At 36.8% G+C, this 21,786-nt stretch overlaps 1 long non-coding RNA gene across 1 annotated transcript in view; it reads right to left on the bottom strand.

The window, feature by feature from the left end:
- LOC135712005 (uncharacterized) overlaps nucleotides 1-20,514 on the bottom strand; it is a 57,301-nt gene extending 36,787 nt beyond the window's left edge. The window contains exons 1-2 of the long non-coding RNA XR_010518529.1: nucleotides 20,214-20,514; nucleotides 4,717-5,261 (exon numbers count right to left, since the gene is read on the bottom strand). This is a non-coding gene — a long non-coding RNA (uncharacterized LOC135712005). The remainder of the gene's footprint in view (nucleotides 1-4,716; nucleotides 5,262-20,213) is intronic.
- Between the last annotated feature and the right edge of the window lie 1,272 nt (nucleotides 20,515-21,786).

Below are 21,786 nucleotides of genomic sequence, written 5' to 3'. Positions count from 1 at the left end.
AGAAATTATTTTTATCAGCACTGTTTAGTAGTATCTTGCGTTGTATTTCTTCAATTTGAAGAGCATTACTGTTCCTAAAGAGGAATTTCTACAGAAATCATCAATCGACATGATTACTGATGTGTTGATAATTAACTCCATGTATGATGCTATACAAACCGGAGTAAAATTTGCTAATAACATAGTCATGACTTTGAAATTCAGTAAATATTTTAAATTGTAATGAAAATGAAGACGAGCTATTTAACTTTTTGAGAGTTCATAAATAACGTGCATATAACCGTTATATCTGAAACGATCAATAAACCTGACCATAAGGTTAAAAGGGACGCAAATTATTTCATTTATCGAACTGATGGAGCCGATGGTTGCGTTGCTATCATTGTTCATAGACTTACTAAACATCTAATTCTTTCTTCATTTGAAACCAAAGTTTTTGAAACTTTGGGAGATTCAGCCGAAACAAAATTTGGACAACTTATGTTTGTCTTGCTTATTTGCCATTTCAACGCATAGTCCAGCAAAAAATATCTGGTTGACCTCGAAAAACTTACCCATCATAGGTCTATATTTTTCATTATTGGTTATTTTAATGCAAAACACCGCTCATGGAATAATGCTCCAAGTAATTCTAATGCTAATATTCTTAAGGTCCAAACAGCTCAACTTGCTTTTCTTCAGCAAGAAATCCCTCAACTATTGATTTGATCTTAATTGATTCATGTCATCAATTTAACCTCTTATTCTATTTCTAAACACATATTTGGACATAGTAAAATCAAATTCGTTACAAACATCATTAAAGGAACACAAACAGGAATTAAAACAGTTATTGAATCCAAAGTCAGTTTGTGAAATGGAATTAATTATATGATGTGAGTAGTAGCTATACTGAAGATCCGAGAGATGTCGCCCCTTCAGTGGTAGGAAAATCTTTTTTGCAGTATGGAGAATATCAGAAAATCCACGATTTGTGACTAAACATGCTTTCACAGAAGGAAACAAATAAACGAGTGTTTACCTTATCACCATAGTAATGTACTCGTGCAATTTCTGTGCATCTAAAACTGCCCATAAAGACGATAATGAATAAAAACTGAAAATTTTCATGCATTTCCAAATGGTTTCCTACCATTCCCATGCATTCAAAAGTGACTGGCCCTCGGTATGTGGATGATATCAAAAACAACAAAACATGATTAATTGCCAATAACGGGGAATTACGAAATATGCGAAGAGAAATATTCCATGGAATCCGTTCCAAGAATTCGGGACAGTTCACAATGCCGGTAATCAGGTCGTAGATGAACAGTAAAGCGGCGCCGGTGGTGTAGTGGTAAGCGTGATTACCTCTCACCCCAGCAGGCCTGGGTTCAATCCCAGTTGGGGCCGCCGGGATGTTCTGAGGCATAACATTTCTGATCACGCCTTCCTTCGGGAAGTAAAGCCGTTCGTCACCGGTTCATGAGTTGATGGGACGATAGGTAGGGTCCAGGTGTGGGAGCTGCCTCCTTGGCGTCGGTAGCATTGGTGCTCAGCACGGAAAACAAGATCGACGGAAAACAAATCAAGGAAAACAAAGAAGATGAACAGTCGTTGCAATTTGATACGCCTTGCTGAGAGAGATTCCAAATCAATTAGCATGCATTGGTCTGAAACAGGAAGAATGACTGGATCATTCTTTGCCAGCTGACATAAAGCAAACCTCATGAAACTTTTCTGAATCCGTTCAATCGTAATAATATGCGTAGTGTAAAATGGAGACCACACTGGGGAAGCATATACTAAGATACTACGAACCAGCGAGCAGAATAGTGTCTTGAGGCAATAAACAGCGGTGAAACAAGAAACATGACGACGAATGAAACCAAGCAGCTACGCATGCTTATGTGTTCGCAAAACGTTAACCTGAAATCGATCGTAACACCTAGATCGCAGATTGAGTTTTCACGTTCTAGGAAATCCGGTCACATGCAGTATGGATGAAGAGTAACGCTATTGTAGCTGGTGAAGGATATCGCTTTGCATTTTTAGCTCGTTGACTCGCATGCCGTTGTCGCCACACTAGACTAGTAAACGATTTATATCTTCTTGTACTGCAACACAGTCGGCAGGAGAAACATTTTTAGGTCATCAGCATAAGATAGTTTGGACGATGAGAGCAGCTCACACAAGTCATTCACATAGATCATAAAAATAAGAGGACCGAGAACACTGCCTTGTGGTACGCCAGATGGAGTGTAGAAGGTCCTGAAGCGTACGGAATTCACGAAAGCATTGCTGTCAGACAGGTCCGAGTAGAGACATTGCGTGATCCAGGTGGGAAATCGTATGTGATTAATTTTGCTAATAGCTTGTGCGGTACTGTATCGAAAGGTCGTTGAGTGGTGATTAATAAAATCGTGCTGGCTGTTGGAGATGATTGGAGCAGTAACTCTGCACAGAGCTGAGTGGATCAGTTTTCCCAACATCTTACTGAGAGGGCAAAGTATGGATATACCACGATAATTGGTGACAATTGTTTTATTTTCAAACTCATGGATCGGTACTATGGATGCCGTTTTTCATGTATTTGGGAACGTTCTGTCTTGGAGCGAGCGGTTGAAAATAGCAGCTGTGGGCGACTCAAGCGTAGCGACACAGTTTTTCAACAACACAGGAGGCAGGCTGTCCGTTCCGGGTCCGTTGAATCGAGGTCTTCGAGGGCTTTCTGAACTTCGCGTGGAGAAAACTGTATGCATGGTAGATTAATGTTATGAGACGGAATCTGCTCGAAGCCTTGATCTTAAACAGGTGATGCTTTACTAAATACGCTCTCAAAGAAATTAGCAAAGAGATAAGCTGTCTCTGAGCTTGAGCGAGAAGTGGTTCCATCTATGTTGACCGAGCCAAGGATGCCGTAGTCAGCTTTGCGTATCTTGATAAAATCCCAGAAACGCGAAGGATTTTCCTTGACGGTTGTCTGTATCCTACACAAATAGTTTTCGTGTATTGCAAAGGACGGCTTTGTACTCCAACTCAAGCTCACAAAGTCTAGCTTTATCGGACTCATTTTTCGTATGAAAAAAACCTGTTGCACAGCTTACGTAAATTGTTACGATGTGTACGTACACACTTAGTTTTTTCTACCGAGCTCGGCTGTGCAAATCTCGGCAAAAAAAAAGTTTTACTGAGATCTCAGCAAACATTTCATTTGTTTGCTGAGATTCAGCTTAGCATTATCCGAGACTGAGCAATCAAATGTCACTTTTGCTGAGATCTCAGTGACTTTTTTTTGCCGAGATTTGCACAGCCGAGCTCGGTAGAAAAAAACTAAGTGTGTAACTCTGCAGTCCACCACGGTTTGTTGAAAGCAAAAATCGGTGCTTGTCTCTTTAAGGTATATGATGATTTATAACTTCAGAGAGAGATTCAACAAGTCAAAGTCGCATACCAAACAGTCAAATTTGAAACACTCCTTGAAATAGTCCTGATCATCAAGTACGGATGGTACAACACTTTGGTCAAGTAGTAGGATGACTGGTGTGTGATAGTTATCAACATGTTTGCAAAAGTTAAAATTTCTATTCTATATTATGAAACTAGTACAACATGATTTAACTGATAGAACTATACAGGTTAATTATCAGAATTCCAAATCTGATTTACTATCTGTTAAAGCGCATTGTATGAATATTTACAGTCATTAATTACAAAAAAAAAAAAAAGAAGGGCTCCTAGCGAATCCATTTTTCTGCATTCATCATGTTTGCCAAAACTACAAAATTATCTGTATTTCTATAGATTTTCCAGAGCTTTTGAACCAAGAATCTTCACAGATTACAGATTTTTAGGTTTATCACAGGTTATACAGATTTTTTTATAATGAGCAAGGTGCTTAATTTGTTAAATAGCCCAACTTTTATATTTACTTCAGTACAATTTTCAACTCATCCACTAATAGAGGAAATGGCTCTAATGTTAACCTATCGATCTAAGATTGGGCCCATTCATAATCGACTAAATTTTTAATAGCGACCAAACATATCCATTAGTACCTTCCCAATGACACGTTCATCTAGATAAAATTGATAACAAGCTGATTTTTAGCGTTGGGCCCAATCCATAGGCCAACATTAGAGCCATTTCTCCAACATCATCGAAGATTTTTGGCAAAATAACGAAGATAAAAAGATTTTTTGAGCGAAAACACAAATTTAAATTTGACAACCCTAGCGACATGGCGTTTCAATGCGAAAGGACAGAATTGTAACTCGTAGAAGGAATTTGGATTCAAGAAGCAGTGTTAGATTTATAATAATATCTCAACAATTTGAGACTTTTTATCAAATCTGTATCGTTGGATTATGGAAAGGTAAATAAATTTGGAAGTAATCTGCAGTAGAATAATTCTATTTTTGGTTCAAACCCACTCGAAAAAGAGAGTTGAAGTGCCTAGTATGAGGCATCTCGTCGCAAAATATCACGAACATTAAAGACGCAAATTTTCTTAAGATTGGCAGTGACCAGTGTATTTTTTCAACCACGCTTTATTTGTTTGTATTACATCAATAATGAGAACGTAAAAGCCAACATAACATCGAACATCAACAAATTTTGTCGAACTCAACATCTTCACCCTGATTTTTTTATCGTTACGGCTATGCTCAGAAAAGTAGCGGTTATAACACGCATACAAATATATTGTAAATGTATTAAATAGGATAATGTACTTACCGAAGGATTTGTCATACATCGTCGCATCTGATCTGGTCCTCGATAGGTGGGACTGTATCGACCGGGAAAACAAGTGGGGGTGCTCATTTTCAATTTATCTGCTGACGGGTACATAGTCATGCAACCGCCAGCAAATTCGTCCTCTAACTTCAACGCCTTAGCGGCGTCAAAATGCGTAGGTGAATAAATTTTGGAATACGTTGCGTAGGAAATGATTTCTTAAATTTTTTCTTTAAAGGCAATTCAGCCTTTTCTAATTGTGTTTTGCACTTTTACTTTGTTTCAATATTATTGAACACTCACACTTTAATTGACTTCTTATGTTCTACAGCAACTCAACGTGAATGTCACTCTTTATTAGTTTGTACGACGCAAACATTCATCTCTCACTAGCATTATCTAATGCGTGTTTGCTTGTCTATCTGGCCGTTGAAAGTTTTCAATAATGTCGATGGATACATAGTATACATAGACGCAAATGTAAAACGAGGTGATATTGCACAGAAAGACTGGCGATTAATGTATCATGTCGATGTCGAAGTTTACTGAAAAAGATTAAAAAAAATCAATGATTAAACATTTACATACAATGATTATAATAACAAGAACGACATTTTTTTTGATAAATTGTTGTAAATCTATAAAGACGGACTCGAAAAAAAATACAACAGGCAAATATGATCACCAATAATTCATTTAGTCGGATTTTTATGAAACTCTCAGGGAATAAATAAACACATATTAGCTATGTTTATGCAAAATTTGTTTATTCAAGCTCCTCTCCAAGGATAAAAAAGCCCGCACCTTGGACTTAACGCTACCCATCAAATCCTGTGCAAAACTTGCGCCATCTTTCTTACACACTTTCATCCACTCTTTCTTTAAATCCTTGTCGTTTTTGAAGACCTTCCCTGTGTTCCCTCCATAATCTCCAGGTTTTTTTTTATTGGTTGAAGTTCTGGGGAGTTTGGCGGATTTGCCTCATTCCGCACAAAAACAACATCGTTTGCTTCGTACCACTCCATCACCGGTTTCGCGTAATCAGATTCGGCCAAAACAAAGTGTCACATGCGTGTGACCGGAGGAAGGACAGCAGGCGCTTCTGGAGGCATTCTTCTTTTTTTTGGCCGTTGGTGGTGGGCAGCCCTACACAGCTAAAAAAAGTAGTGTAAATTTCCGTTACTATGATGCACATAAATGGAGCGTCATAAATCATACAAATTTACATTATAAATCGTGTAAATTTATGAGACATGTCATGCAATATTCCATATATTGTACGCAACTTTCCACCTTTGTTTGCAACATTTCTTGCAAGCTGCTAGTTTACGTGAAAAGGAAGTTTACATGCATGAATGTTTGCATGCTTGGATGTTTACATCACCAGTAAAATCCAGATTTTTTTAGTGTGTACTTTTGCTCAATAAAACAGATGAAATTATCCTTAATAAGTAAAAAAAATCTCCTAAAGTAGATCGGGTTGCTCCTTAAATGATTGATCAAAATACGTTAAAAATCTTAAAATGCTCAGTAAATATTTAAAGTACGCTCCCTAAAATAGAGAAAACTGTACATCAAGCATTTGAAAATGCTCCTTAGTATGCACCGCTTTGCACCATTTTGAAGTGTAATTGTACCATATATCATCGGAAAAGCTGCTGTAGAAAGGTTAATAAGTACCATGAAATCAGCTGAAATGTTCAGTAAAAATGCACAAGCGATTACTTAATGGGGAAAAAGTGCGGTGAAGTAAAATACCTTTTTCCAAGTAACACACTAATTTGTACCATAAATAATTGAAATGTTTCCTTACCAACATCACTTTTGCCCATAGCAACAAATCAAGAATACGTTATTTATTAGCTCCATTGTGAAGCCCCCCGTTTTCCATTTCCTAGCTAATGGTTCTATCATTTGGTAACCCTATTTTGCTGAGATGTCCAAGCGGAAAATATCCCTTAAAAGCAGGAAATGTACAGTAAAAATCATAAAATGATCCTTAAATAATATTCATTGTACCATCACACCAAATGTTGGTACCCACTAATAAAACGCATTGCATTAAAACCATAGAAAAATGCTTCTTTAAATCAAGAAAATGTTCCTTAAGTAATGAAAATGTACCATTAGGGCATTAAGCCATCTATTGATACGCGATAGGTAGAAAGTATTGTAGGGATGTTTCGAATTTATCAACTCGCGATTTTATCAACCGAACTATGTTTGACTTAATAAAATGATTCCGAGACATTTCTAGACAAACATTTCAAAAAGCTTTATCTGCATTGATTAATTCTTTTCATCGTTTTTCGGTGCATACTAAGGTGCATACTAAGGAGCAGTTTTCTCTATTTTAGGGAGCGTACTTTAAATATTTACTGAGCATTTTAAGATTTTTAACGTATTTTGATCAATCATTTAAGGAGCAACCCGAGCTATTTTTTTTACTTATTAAGGAACATCGTCATTGTTTAATGATTCATTTACCTTTTTACCTTGGTGGTGCCAGTTGTTATATACGGCTTGCTGAATTTGGTGCACCCACAGATTGCCTGCCACACTAAGTACTTCTTGGCAAATTTGTTGACTTTCTTCTTCTCCGGAACATCCAGGCGGGACTTGCCGACAAAAAACTCCAGGCCGGGGATCCGCTTGGCGTCCGTTTTAATGTACTTCTCGTCGTCCATTACGATGCAATTCGGCTGCACCAACCACTCGTGATACATCTTCCTGGCGAGGAATTTGGCCACCGTATTATGTTTATCGGTTCGGTTAGGCAACTTCATTACCTTAAAGACATGAAGTCCAACCCGCTTCATTGTCTGCTGGACGAAGTAGACGGAAGAATTGACTTTCTTGGCCACGTCCCAAATCGAAAGGTTCGGATTGCACTTTACCTCACCTTCCTAGCGTTCACGGGGTCGGTCGTCTTCTTTTTTCTTCCGCTGCCAGCTCACTGCTGGATCGTCTGGATCTCCTTGAACGATTTTATCACACGGGACACGGTCGAATTGTCGATTCTAAACTGTTTCGCTATCCACCTATGGAACTGGCCTGGATTTTACACGACCGCTCCCATAATTTTTTGTCGAAGCACTTCTTGCTTGGAAGCCATCTCGATAACCACATGACAGATTGTGACGAGATTTTGCACATGTAAACATTACACTCAAAACTAGTTTAACTCAAAATTTCTTCAATTTTTACCCATGCAGAAAGTGTTGCATTTTTTTTTCGAGTACAATCTTTATCAGAATTGGGGTATTTCGGTATGAATCGATCGAATCCAATCAGAAGCTCTATTATTTCATTATGTTACAAATCAGTACCAAATAAAAAAAAACCATTACATTCAAATATATAGCACAGAAAGCAACTCACTTAGGGTGCGTTTTCTAAAAATTTAGACCCAGTTTTTTCGACGCATCTGTTCAGATTGCAAAAGCAGTCGTTATGTTTTCTATAATGGTAAGAGGAATTAGATTATGGCTGCTTTTTGCTAACTTAAATGATGCGTAGAAAAAACTGGGTTTTAGTTTATCGAGAGCACTAAAGTAAATTGAACCTTAAAGGCACCAACATTATGTTTGCAGTTAAGAAAACTAATTTTAATAGAGCACCAGAAGCAAAATTATATTCGCAGTAGTAGTAAAACAATTTTTCATAGATCATGCAGAAACGTTAAAATCCTAAGCAGTGTTCGGAAAAACATTCTCAAATCTGATTCATTAAACTTTTCTGAGAGAATGAACTCGCATTTAGATTCACAAGATTTTTAACTCTATTTACGCATGCAGTTTCACATACCTTTAAAATCTTGATGTTTTATAATGCGGGGAACTTCAATAGTAGAATAGTTATAATGATTAAATTTACTCTCTGCACAGTTTCCGAATAAGAACTACTGATTCCATTTTGTAGCTTGTGATAATGTACAGAGTATGTTTTACATATTTTCTTGTTTTCGCCTGTTTGGAAAGGCACTCAAACAATCATCTTCAACATACTTCTCCGTTTAAGCAAGCTCAGCGCAACACAACTGATGGTGATCGTGTCAGTATCGCAATCCAGAAACCTCCAACCCTATACGATATGATACGAGTAGCCTTAGAAGAGAACTGGTAGATGGGTAGATGTCCGTCTTTGTACTAGTACACATCTCGCACGGTGCACACAATTCCAACGCACAACATGTGAAAAGGGCATACAAGCTTTTTGTAAACAAACCTTCTTATGCCCTTTTCTCGCCACCTATATGACACCAACGCACACCATCAACATTAGTGGGTAGGAGAAGCATTCTCCTTCCCGATGATATAGTTGGTTTGAGTGGACGACCCTCGGTTGGCGAGAAAAGGGCATAAGAAGGTTTGTTTACAAAAAGCTTGTATGCCCTTTTCACATGTGGCTCTTGACTTGATTTCTCAATATCTCACTGCTCCGCAGCTGGTTGTCCTGGTTCAACTGCTGGTCTAAATTTGCCTTCTGACTTACACTGATACACTGATAGAAACTTCTGGGTATCTGCTTTTCAACTGTTGACATTGTATGGTGCGGTGGTTTGAATTTAAACTAAATTTCACGAGCAGCCTTCGTCTTCAAGTCGAGACTAGAAGCGATCTTTACGAACAGTGTGAACAATCAAAGGCCTTTCGACCATCCTTGATCCTCTGCTCAAGCTCGTCATGGAACCCACTGACCTTAGGCTGCTTGATGACCAATCACTTTACTATTTGGCTTATCAATAGTTCGCAAAGGTTGTACTTTACTAAATCTTTATTATTTTCACCATTAGAGTAATGCGGGGCAAAAGTACGCACTTAACTTTTTTAGTAAGTTAACTATTGAACGAAAGGCAAATACCATGCGAGCAAGTTACCACGTATTGCGTAGTACTGGAAATTACCAAAATATTTGTGTAATATGAGAACTGAAACAGTTTTTAAAAATAGTCAAATGCATACTTTTGCCTCGTAGAGGGGGCAAAAGTACGCATTGTACGGGGCAAAAGTACGCATTGAACAAATAATGTATTTGGCGCAAATAATGGTTGTAACAAATAGTTTCTTGAGTACTGTACCTCCCCTCTGGTCAACCAGGATTAGGGAGCATCCAAAAACTACGTTTTCAGGGGCAGAAGCGTGAGGGAGGGAGGGTAATGAGAGTTGTAGTTTGTTGGTTTCCATAAAGGTTCATATAAAACATATTAAGGTTCCATGCAAAACGGGTAATGCCATCCCGGACTCTTTGTTGAGCTGTTTCGAGCATCTGGGAAGTGCATTTCTGCCGACTGGTTTTGAGCTTGTAGTTCCTGTACGAAAACATAACCATTTCAATGCGACATCCTGTGCGTACTTTTGCCCCACATGCAGTTTTATCAATGATTCGATTTATTACAAAACTTATGAAACTGTTTGAATGGAATGACTGCACCTCTCAAACAATCATAGAGTAAAGATATTTTCAGCATTTTTATACCCATTTTTTTCTAAACTTTAAATGGTCAAAACATAATCCCCAAAATGTTGAAAATTAGATCAAAACTGCACAAAACACAAATTACCTCATAACTTCACGCCACTACGTTCAAATCACTTATGTTTACACCTGTGATCAGCTGGTCGAATGATGTGTCGAACCCATACAGTGTGGCCAGGTTTTCATGTTCAAACATTTCAAAAAGGCCTATGCGTACTTTTGCCCCGAATTACTTACCGTATTAATAAAAGGAGTTTCTTTGCATTGTTTATCAAAATTAAAACAAACACTCCAGTTCACTTTCAACTGAATCCGGAAGATCAAACTACTAATATTTTTGTTTTCATAATTTATAATTTCTCTCTATACAAATATTCTTGAACATCAGCAAGATCGTTGTATTAACGATACAGAACTATTTACTGACTGTCGATAACTCGATAACGATATGGAGTATCTCAGATGAATCAATTCTTTGAATATTTAGTATCAATCGCTGTAATGTAAAATTGAAAATACGTTTTACTTTCACGAGTTTGGAATCGTACACTGTACGGAGTGAAATTGTAAAAGGAACAACGAATAGGCTGGCACTTGTGAAGTAAAATGATTTAAAGAATTAAAGAAATTGTAGTGACAGTGTGTGTGTGTGTGTGTGTGTGTGTGTGTGTGTGTGTAAGGTGTGTGTGTGTGTGTGTGTGTGTGTGTGTGTGTGTGTGTGTGTGTGTGTGTGTGTGTGTGTGTGTGTGTGTATGTGTGTGCCTGCGTGTGTGTGGGTGTGTGTGTGTGTATGTATGTATGTATGTATGTATGTGTGTGTGTGTGTGTTTGTGTGTGTGTGTATGTGTGTGTATATGTGTATATATGTGTGTGTGTGTGTGTGTGTGTGTGTGTGTGTGTGTGTGTGTGTGTGTGTGTGTGTATGTGTACGTGTGTGTGTGTTTGTGTGTGCGTATGTGTGTGTGTGTGTGTTTGTGTGTGCGTATGTGTGTGTGTGTGTGTGTGTGTGTGTGTGTGTGTGTGTGTGTGTGTGTGTGTGTGTGTGTGTGTGTGTGTGTGTGTGTGTGTGTGTGTGTGTATATATGTGTGTGTGTTTGTGTGTGTGTGTGTGTGTGTAATCTAACCCCCACTGACCGGCAGTGTTATTATGGAAGAAAACTGCTTTTCATTCCCCTCAATTAAACCAGGTTTAGTCTGGGAGTTAGAAGGTGTTCGCTCTATTGCAGCTCCAGTGACCCATTTCAGATTGCCTGGTAATTCACGACCACTCCGAGGTCACTTTTACTTGCAATAGCCCAGCATGTTCACTCTACCTTTATCAAATGGATAATGGTATCATAAACACACTTCCAGATTCAAAAAGTATTATTTCAAAATCTGGCACGTTAGTATATAGTTTTGAAATTTGTTCAACTGTATTAAATCGATTTGAATGGACATTTCTTATCAATTTTGTTTCGAATACCACTTGATTCATCTGCTGGCAGCACTTACTGGCCCTTACCGGCGACCAACGCGTCTGCCCGCAAAAGCAACAACGCCTAAATCTCAAAGCTCTCCGGACGTCCCCTCGAAAATGCAATCGAGAAATGTATAAGAACGGCAAGAAAAAGCGAACTCGGTGAGCAATTTTGTGATACGGAATTTTCACTGACATAAACCGCAAAACACGTTCATAAGCACTTTTGGTACACTTTCGATCAATTTCTTTCGAAACACTTATTTTTTTACATTTTGCCGAGCTCTTTCACTGAAATTAAAAATTATCACTCGCGATGCCACTAATTTCTGGTCCGGGAGAAAATAAAACAACGCAGATTGCGACATCTCTTCTGATGCTTGCAAACATGTTGAATCACGTTTTCTTTCTCTATTCTAAAACTTCCCGGAAAGCGAGAAAACTACTAATCACATACGTATAAACGTCCGGGAGGCAGAGCGCCAGCTCTAATCCGGTAAATGCAGCCGAAAACTATGAAAGCGAACGCACGCACAAAACAGAGAACAAACTTAAAACACAACCCTATCCAAAGGCGTTCGACACTCCACTCCAATTAATAACAAATATAACGCTTGTTACAAAATTTTATGAACTGTGATAAATTTCATATTGAGAATGTGCGATCGATTACATGTTGTTATACAATATTATATTCAACATATGAATGTCTTCTCTCCTTTATTTAACGTCGGTCTCTGTTCCGCAATCTAGTGCCAATCACCGACGGACATCGATTGCCATCCATTGACGGCAATCGAATGTGCAGGAAGGCAGCTTCCACACCTGCGTAGGATATCGCACCCATTCATCAACACACATGGGCCGGGACCAACGGCTTTACTTCCCTTCCGAAGGACGAAGTAACCAGTGATTTTTATGCCTAAGAAAAATCCCACCGACCTCGACTGGGATTGAACCCAGACCCATTGGGGTGAGAAAGCAGTCACGCTTACCACTACACCACCGGCGCCTGCAACATATGAATGTAACCAAGGGTTTTTAGATTTTTTAAATGTTTATGACAATAAAATCGACAAAGTCCTTTGGAAAGATTTTTGAAACAAAACGAATAAAAGCATAACAATGGTGATAGGAGAGGTCCACTCCATAATAACACTTGAAGAAATTCACATTCAGGCAGTGTGAATAAAATTTTATCTCACCATTAAATATTCAGCACCCCTTTATGGGGTCTACAGAAAGAAAGCGAACCGAAATTGTGTCTGGAAGAGAGATACATTTCGCTTTCTGTATTGTTCAGTTGTAGGTACATATATATGCCAAACTACCTTCACATTTTCCAAAGCTCATATAAAAAGATATGTAATGTGTCCAGTAACGAACACGTTTCAAATTCGCGATCCATCGCAACATTTCAGTTAAAGGTCAGCCCTGAGAAATAATGATGTTGAAAAGCGTCGAAGAAAATAAATAGCTACCTCCCATGGTCTTGCAGTAAAGCTAGCGATCGTTCATGGACATCGCTGCAAAATGAAAAATTACTCCTTCCTCACATAGTTTCCCGTTAAATTAGTGAAGTTGGTAGGGAAAAAAACAAAGTGTTACTTTTCCAAATTAGGAACTTGATTTGTTTCACAATCAAAAAGTAATTATTGTCTTCTGGCAGGATTGCCTCCACTCCATTATAAATATGTTTTGTACTGTAGTTCATAAGAAGAGGCTGATTCGTGAGCACTCACTGTGAGTGAACGCTCACGAAAATCGCTGATTGTTACTCTCTGAATAGGAAATTTACGGGTTTATGTCTCGATCTATTAATCAACCTTTTCTTGTAATTTACAAGTACAAAACATCATTATAGCATCCAATGATTCCATAATTTTGAGAAAAAAAAACAATTTTTATAGCGATGTGAGTGGAAGAAACCCTGCCTTCCAATTTATGGCAAAACTTCACTAAAACGTTTTCAGGGATCAGAAAATTATCTAGATTGCATTGTTACAAGGCTGGAGACAAAAATAAGTAAAGGAGAAATGTTGTAAAAAACGAGAAGGCACTGTATTTTGTACTATATGATTGTACCCGTAGTAATTTATACCTTTCTGCATCCGTCGTTAAATTTGGAAAAAGATGATAATTTATGATTTGCATTGAGATAAATACTAAATACTAAAGATAGCTTGGCTGTGGTACTGGACATCAGTAAATATAGATAATACCGAAATCAGCCATTACATTTACTCAGATTTTTGCATTAACACCTATTGGTGAATATCGGAAATGCGGCGGCTCACTTGTTTCGCCCGGCTCTTTTCTTCAGAATTGAAAAAAAGCTATTTCTAACAGGCTTTAACAGCTTAGATTGGAAATTTTTAGTCATGAGTTAAGTGTTAGTAAGTGGACTTAAAAATATAAAAAAAATTCCCTAAGATACTCTAGATCTTCCGGATTTATTGTTTACAAAATCGTTATTATTTTTATTTTTTCGTTCCATAGATTGTCATTGTGGTAAAACTGCCACAGGAAGTTGACTGTTCGCTTGCCTCAAATAATATGGTTATTACTAAAGAGGCTGAATTTATAAAGAGACGACATGTCAAAATTGGAACAATCGATTATCTGTTAAAGTCATAGGAAAAGTTATTCCAATCTAGCAGAAGACCTGTCAAATGGATAAGATGTCGCTTCTTTACCCAATTCAGTCTCTTTAGTTATTCCAATAGGGCCAAATACCCGTACATGCGAACACAGGGCACTATAGGCAGAAATATTGAAGCAAAAAAGGGGTGATTATTTTCCATTTAACACCACTTTGTAATTTTTATCCATGGCAAAAAAATATAAGTTTGATTAAATTAATTAAATTAATCTATACGTGGTAAAGCGATCCAATATTGTTGTTTGCCAAACGACAATGTTTTATATTAATTTATTTTTAGCTCAAACAAGAATAGGGTTTTTGATCTGATTTCCGTCCTACTAAGCACAACCCGCACTTTACCCCCCTTTTTTTAACGGGTTTGAACAAAAAATGGAATACTTATGTCAAAGATGAATTCTAAATTTATTCACCTTGCCATACGTACTATTGGATTTCACAATCACAAATTGTTGAGAAGTCACAAATTGTTGAGATATTGTTTAAAATCTAATACTGCTTCTTGATTCTAAATTCGTTCTACGAGTTTCAATTCCGTCGCCATTAGATTTTCTTCGTCCTACGGATAAACGTAGAAAAAGGGGATTCGCTAGGAGCGCTTCTTTTGTTTTTAGAACAATGAGCGTAAATATTCATACAATGCACTCTAACAGGATTTATGTTGTAGCTAATAAACTAACGCATCGGAATAAACTTATTATTGATTTGTGCACAGTGAAACCATTGATATTATTGATCTTTTGTGATCGATAGAACGGAAATGGGCGATTACGACGAAGTAGCGCTCTACCCTACAGCTCTAAAATTACCTATATACAGTAAATCGTGGTTCGCTCTTGATGTGCTTTTGCCCAATAGTTAGCTATTTCAAGCCAAATTAGGTCCTAAGTAACATTGACAGATTCTCTTCGTTGACTTTCTCTTTGCATTTCCACGGCCATGTATATACACCTGTTTTCAACACACAGCTCGACAAAAGAAGCTATTATCTAGCATCTAATACGGCAAACATGGCAAGAAACGGTTTTGTAGCCAAGTTATTACCGAAAGAGAAAGTCGATGAAGAGAATCGATCAATGTTCCTTGGGAGCTAATCGATTGATCGGCTTGATTTGTTTTGCTGAGATTCTCGGCAAAAAATGACAACTGTAAAATTTAGGTTTGCCTAAATCGCTGGCAAACTTATTTGATGCAGTATAATCAGTATAGCTGAAACACCCAAAATACGAAATCTTTCGTTTAAGGCTAGTTTTAAAATTTTCAATCGGGGGTACTTTTTGGGCTTCAATGGTCGAGTGAGTTAATTTTTTTTACGCGATTTACACTGGAAACGAAATAAAAATTAAAATTGCACTAGACCCCTGATAGAACTTTTCCATACTAGTCTCATGCGAAAGGGGTGACCCTAAAAATTCGTTCGGTGGGTGTTTAAGGGATACTGATTTTTTCTTTACATGGTTTTCTTCCAGAGACACCGTGATTTAACTAATATCGATTAAATATTTAACTAATATCGATTAAATATTTATCTACTATCGAATAAATCTTTAACTAATATCGATTAAATATTTAAGCCATTCGATAAGCAAAACGATATAGTGGTTCTCACAATTTCGTGACAATTGATAGTTTTGTTTCTTATCGCAAAATATTAGGCACACATATTTTTTTTGCCATTAGGGTAACCATTTCCATGTTAGATTGGTAAGTCGATTTTTGCGTAATTTTCACATATATTCCGTGTTTTATTTGCATCTTGTCTACTCACTTAGAAATAAATAATTTTACACGTGACGGAATCCATCTTTGACATAAAGGATCAGACGTAAACAAATACGTCATGTAAAATTAAGTGCTTCGATACTGAAAAGTTCGTTACTCGACGGAAAGTACGTTTGATTGAGTTGAATTTTGTGTCTGTTAAGACTCAATTTTATGTCAAAATTGACGCTCGTATATGTCAATCTCGGAGCACCTAAATTTACAAGATTTTTTCTAAGTGTGTACCTTTATATCAAGCTTGCAAATGCTCATAACAGCTAAAATGCTATTTTTCGGATTTATGAAGCTATAAAATATTTTAATGGTAATTCTTACTGACAAGATGCAAGAAGAGAAGGTAAAGTATTTGTATGATACATAAAACATGTTAATTTAGCTTTCAGAGGGTCACAATAGCGATTAGCTATAACGATGAGTAACGTGATCAGCGAGCAATCAGAGATCATAAAATCGCTAGTTGTGACCATCTGAAAGCAAAATTGATAAATTGTGTATGTCATACACAAACTTTACCACCCATTCTTGCTTCTTACAAATAAAAATTATCATTATAGTATCTCATAGTTTCATGATTAAAAAAATTAGCATTTTAGCTTTAATGAGCAATTACAAGCCTGCTTTATATACAGTGCTGCGCAGTCGTAGCAAGTACAAAAAAAAACGTTCGCTAACTGAAAGGGACTTTTTGATTTTTTGGTAAAAATCGAAACTGTATGTAGCCCTATTATGGCAATTGCCAAAAATAAATAGCGGGCTGACCAATTTTTGCATTTGACCACAGTAAGTTCGATTTTTTTTTTAAATATCCAAACAATCTATAGTTTCATAGCCATCATGATATGTGAAATTTGTCAACGTGCGTACGGCTCCTTGTGAACAGTTTTGAGCGACCGATTGAATTACAGAAGATTAGAAGACATTTCCTCCCTTCGTTTGTTACTGGATGGCTTCATTTATAACTCACTTATGTTTGCAAAATTTTAATATCTATGTTTAGCGGCGCCGGTGGTGTAGTGGTAAGCGTGATTACATCTCAACCCAAAAGGCCTGGGTTCAATCCCAGGTAGCGCCGCCGGGATGTTCTGAGGCATAACATCTCTGATCACGCCTTCCTTCGGAAGGGAAGTAAAGACGTTGGTTCCCGGTTCATGAGTTGATGGGTTGAAAGGTAGGTGTGGGAGTTGCCTCCCTGGTGTCGGTAGCATTGGTGCTCAGCATGGAAAACAAAATAGACGTAAAACAAATCAAGGGAAAAATCTATACTTATGAGTGGTTAGTAATCATTCTTACCCTTTTGATGCCACACAATAAACATTAAATATATGCGTTATTTAGTCAGGAAACTGCAAAATTCTGAACGATACAAATCTGCGTCACCTGCTCCGCTGGTCTCGTCTTTTACACAAAACTGTGATTGTATGTTAATTTCAAATCAAGTCCTCAATTATTGTTTGAAAATCACACAGTATCGCTCATAGGACTTTTGAAGGAATCATCTTTGCTGAAAAAATCCTGAATAAGATCGAACCCTTCTTACAAATATAAGATTTGATATTTCGCATTTGACGCAAGTCAGATACTGGCCACTTAATCTGGGCGCCCAGAACAAGGTTGGGTGTGATTAATGTTCTCCTGAGCACTAAATATGATCGCCAATCGGATTGTTATTGTACCACATGAGAGGTTTCCAGATTCTGACCATTTCTCCGAAGGCATCCAAAACATGTTCAAGTGGCCAATTTTGTCCTGGGCATTCACTATAACGCCTATGGTGGTAAGCTCCAACCGGTTAATCCCGTTGGTTAACACACACACACACACACACACACACACACACACACACACACACACACACACACACACACACACACACACACACACACACACACACACACACACACACACACATACACACACACACACACACACACACACACACACACACACATACACACACACACACACACACACACACACACACATACACACACACACACACACACACACACACACACACACACACGCACACACGCACACACACGCACACACATATATATATATATATATATATACACACACACACACACACACACACACACACACACATACATACACACACACATACACACACACACACACACACACACACACACACACACACACACACAGTACCATAGCATTATCAGATTTAAAAATATGGTTCATTTGCAAAATAAAAGCATTTTAAAAATTCATTCCAATTACCACATCGTGCATAATTTTGAAATCATCATCACTTTGAAAGTTTTTCTGTTTTCCACGGGGGCTAACTTTTATTCATAAAGTTTTCAAAATTGCGAAATAAGCGTCCGGATTTCGTTGATTTACATTTAACGGTGGTAAATTTGTGAATGTGTGAATTTGTGAAGAAATCTGTTACTCATTTCACTTATCAGTATTTCGTTTATCGTTAAACGTTAAAAATTACTCTTGGAGTTGTAAATTATCCGAGAGGTTTTGTTCACATTACATTATTTATATGGAGCATTTTCAGCCCAAAACGCAAACCGGTGTTTCGGCAAATGAGTGTTTCCGATGTGACAATTTCATAAACTTTAAAAACTAACAAAAAATTTAAAAAAAGATAGAGATTTTTTTAAATCAAGCTACCAGCCTAAACCCTTCACCACATTTTATAACATTTTTTCAGTTTTCTTGTTAAAAAAATTATAAAGGGGGGATGCTTTGAGAAAATCAACGTTTACGTTTTTTTAATATTAATCTACTAAGTTTTTTTTATTAAAGTGTATATTTTCCTAAAAGATAATTTAACTGCTTACAACTTATTTTCATACGTAATTTTGATTAGATCAATAGTTTTAATGTTATGATTTTTTTGAAAAAATGTTATCATTTTTTTAAAACCCCTTGTAGAAAAAAATTCTTTAAATGAAAAATGCAAATCATGTGAGCATTGTTTCATTGAACTCGGAAGGGGTCGAGACAAAATTGACATATCTGTTAGCATTTTGGGCTGGTTTCAATGTAAATATTAATTAGCAGTAAATATTAATTAATTAGCTTCCAGTCATTGAAAACATTACCTTATGCATTGTTTTCTTGTAAACACTCGCAAAATCACTCTACATACAGTACATTCATTTTGGCAAAAAAAATGTTTTATGAAATTATGGAATTATAAGATATTATGATAATATTTTAATTGTGTAAGCAACAAGAAAAGATTGTGAAGTTTGTGTTTGACACATAATACCTGCAAATTTGTTGGGAGCTTTCTCAAGCTTCAAGAAATCGATTTTTAGCGATGGGCCCAGACTTAGATCCATAGGCCAGCATTAGAGCCGTTTCCCCTATATATTTTAATACTTGGTTAAAGTGCATTCAACGAGAAATATTGGTAGGGTAGAGCGCTACTTCGTCGTAATCACCCATTTCCGTTCTATCGATCAGAAAAGATCAATAATATCAATGATTTCACCGTACACAAATCAATAATAGGTTTGTTCCGATGCGTTAGTTCATTAGCTACAACATAAATCCTGTTAGAGCGCATTGTATGAATATTTAGGACGGAAATTAGATAAAAAAAAACCCTATAATCAGTTTATTTATCAAAGGTATCAGTGAACATTATTCAACGGTTCCCTAATAAAAATAACCATAAACGAACAATAACCCAAATAATAGAACTATTCCACACATGGTTTGGATGATACCCGGAACACGTCGTTAAGCAAAATAACAATAACAATTTATTAGGGTTTGCAAAAGCAAACTTTAAATTAAGTAATTTAAAGTTAGTAATTGATGAAAGCAACGAGTTCAGGTTTTGTTACAAGTCACAAGTTACCTACAGCATTTTTGAATAAAATAAAACAAAAATGTCTATCAAATTTCCGGATACTTTTAATTTTCGGTTAATAGTAATAACAAGCATATGTAAATTCTCCTTAAATTTAAATGTCTTGAACATTGCTTAAACTACCTATTCAAATTAAATGATACATTCAAAAATCTGCTTATCCAGTCCAACGCCAAATACAATCGGCAATTGCAGATATTATTAACCAATTTAATATTCGAACGTTAATGATAAATCTCAGATCGTATACGTACTTCCACAGATTGTTGACACCGTTAAGACATATTTTTTTACGGTATAAGCACACCGCGTCAATACTATTATCGCTGAATCACGTTCTCCTGTAATCAAACAGAGTCCACTAGAAGTTTAATCCATACTGTATCGGCACTCAGAACAATCTAAACAGTTTTCATTTATTCCTTTTAAATCCTTGCTGGCCACTTGTTTTCTTAACACGAAAAAATATCCGTTTCCAAAAGTAAAGCGAAGCATGAATGTCATCTAGAGTACATGTACATATACGACTTGATTGACTTTTTAATAAATGTCTAATCGCGGTAACACGAGTGTTGCAACTGAAGACAAAATTCTCCATAAGGTAACAAAACAGAACATAGCATGGTAAAAATACACTCAGGTGGCTTGGAAACAATAGAACACCGCATCTGAAATAATACAACAATGAAAGAGGGCTGTTCTATTTTACCCCTATCTTACATTGTTATGTCGGATATATTTACAAGTGGGCGTTGCTATTACCCTATCGACACACTCCGGCCAATCGGACGCATGCGCATGCTTTGCGTTCATTCTCTCAGAATATGTATCTACTTGGATCACTGTTGGATGTTTAGCTGCAAGATAACTCACGCATACCATTGAATCGGCATGCGTTTTAAGGCAATCGATACATCTTGAATGTGTGCTGAAAGGAAAAACTGTTCGATTACAGTGGTGTATACATCAAAATAAACGTTTTGCTCAATACAGTCAAAAGATAAGAGGTGGAAATGAAATGGGATGACAAACTGATTGGTCGAAATATATAATTCAAATGTTATGCTAATGAAAAAGAAAACAACAGAACTATTCAGCAGTCACATATCGGTCATGCGTAAGAGCGAGTAGGACAGAACACAAAACCGGAAATCAAAAGGAAATTTCATCATGTGGCAATAACAGCAGCGGCAGCAGTCCTAAGATAACCAAAAAGGATTTAGAACCGGAAAATTTAATACAAACAATCTCACGTGTGTGCACAACATAAAAACAGCCTTTAGTTTTACACCCCAGGAAACTAACGCGCCCGTTTGAACACTTGATAGTTCAAAAGAGCATTTGTTACGTGCTGTTCACATTGATTCATGATGTTTGCATGTTATTTTCTAGGATTATACGACATTTTCCCGAAAACAGGCACTCAAAATTTTCCCCGAAAGTAACGTTTCCCCCAAAAATGTATTCGGCGAACGGACATAATTGGATATATGTAAGGTAATGACTCTTATATTTAACCTCCTTATATTCAAAAGCATTATGTAAACTTTTATCATATCATTCAGTGTGGCACGGTATATGTGAATTAGTTCTACAATGATATACATTTGATTTGCTGGCTTAATTAATTTGGATAACTTAAGATTCAAAGAAAATAAATGCAGTCAATTCAATCCAGTCGAACGCATAGTGTAAATATCTTCATCTTATATAACTGGAACTTTATGCCTGCCTTCTCTAAGTAATAATGTTAGCGTTCTTTTACATTTATAGTTGTTAAACTGATTGAGAGTTTACCAATCGTGTTTCGTATTTTTGAGAACAAAA

The sequence above is a fragment of the Ochlerotatus camptorhynchus genome, unplaced genomic scaffold (genome assembly GCF_037179485.1).
Source record: "Ochlerotatus camptorhynchus isolate MF236.1 unplaced genomic scaffold, CSIRO-AGI_Acam_v1.1 ptg000451l, whole genome shotgun sequence".
NCBI classification, from domain to species: Eukaryota; Metazoa; Arthropoda; class Insecta; order Diptera; family Culicidae; genus Ochlerotatus; species Ochlerotatus camptorhynchus.
Note: the sequence above shows the minus strand (reverse complement) of the source record. Positions and strands in the feature narration are given on the sequence as shown.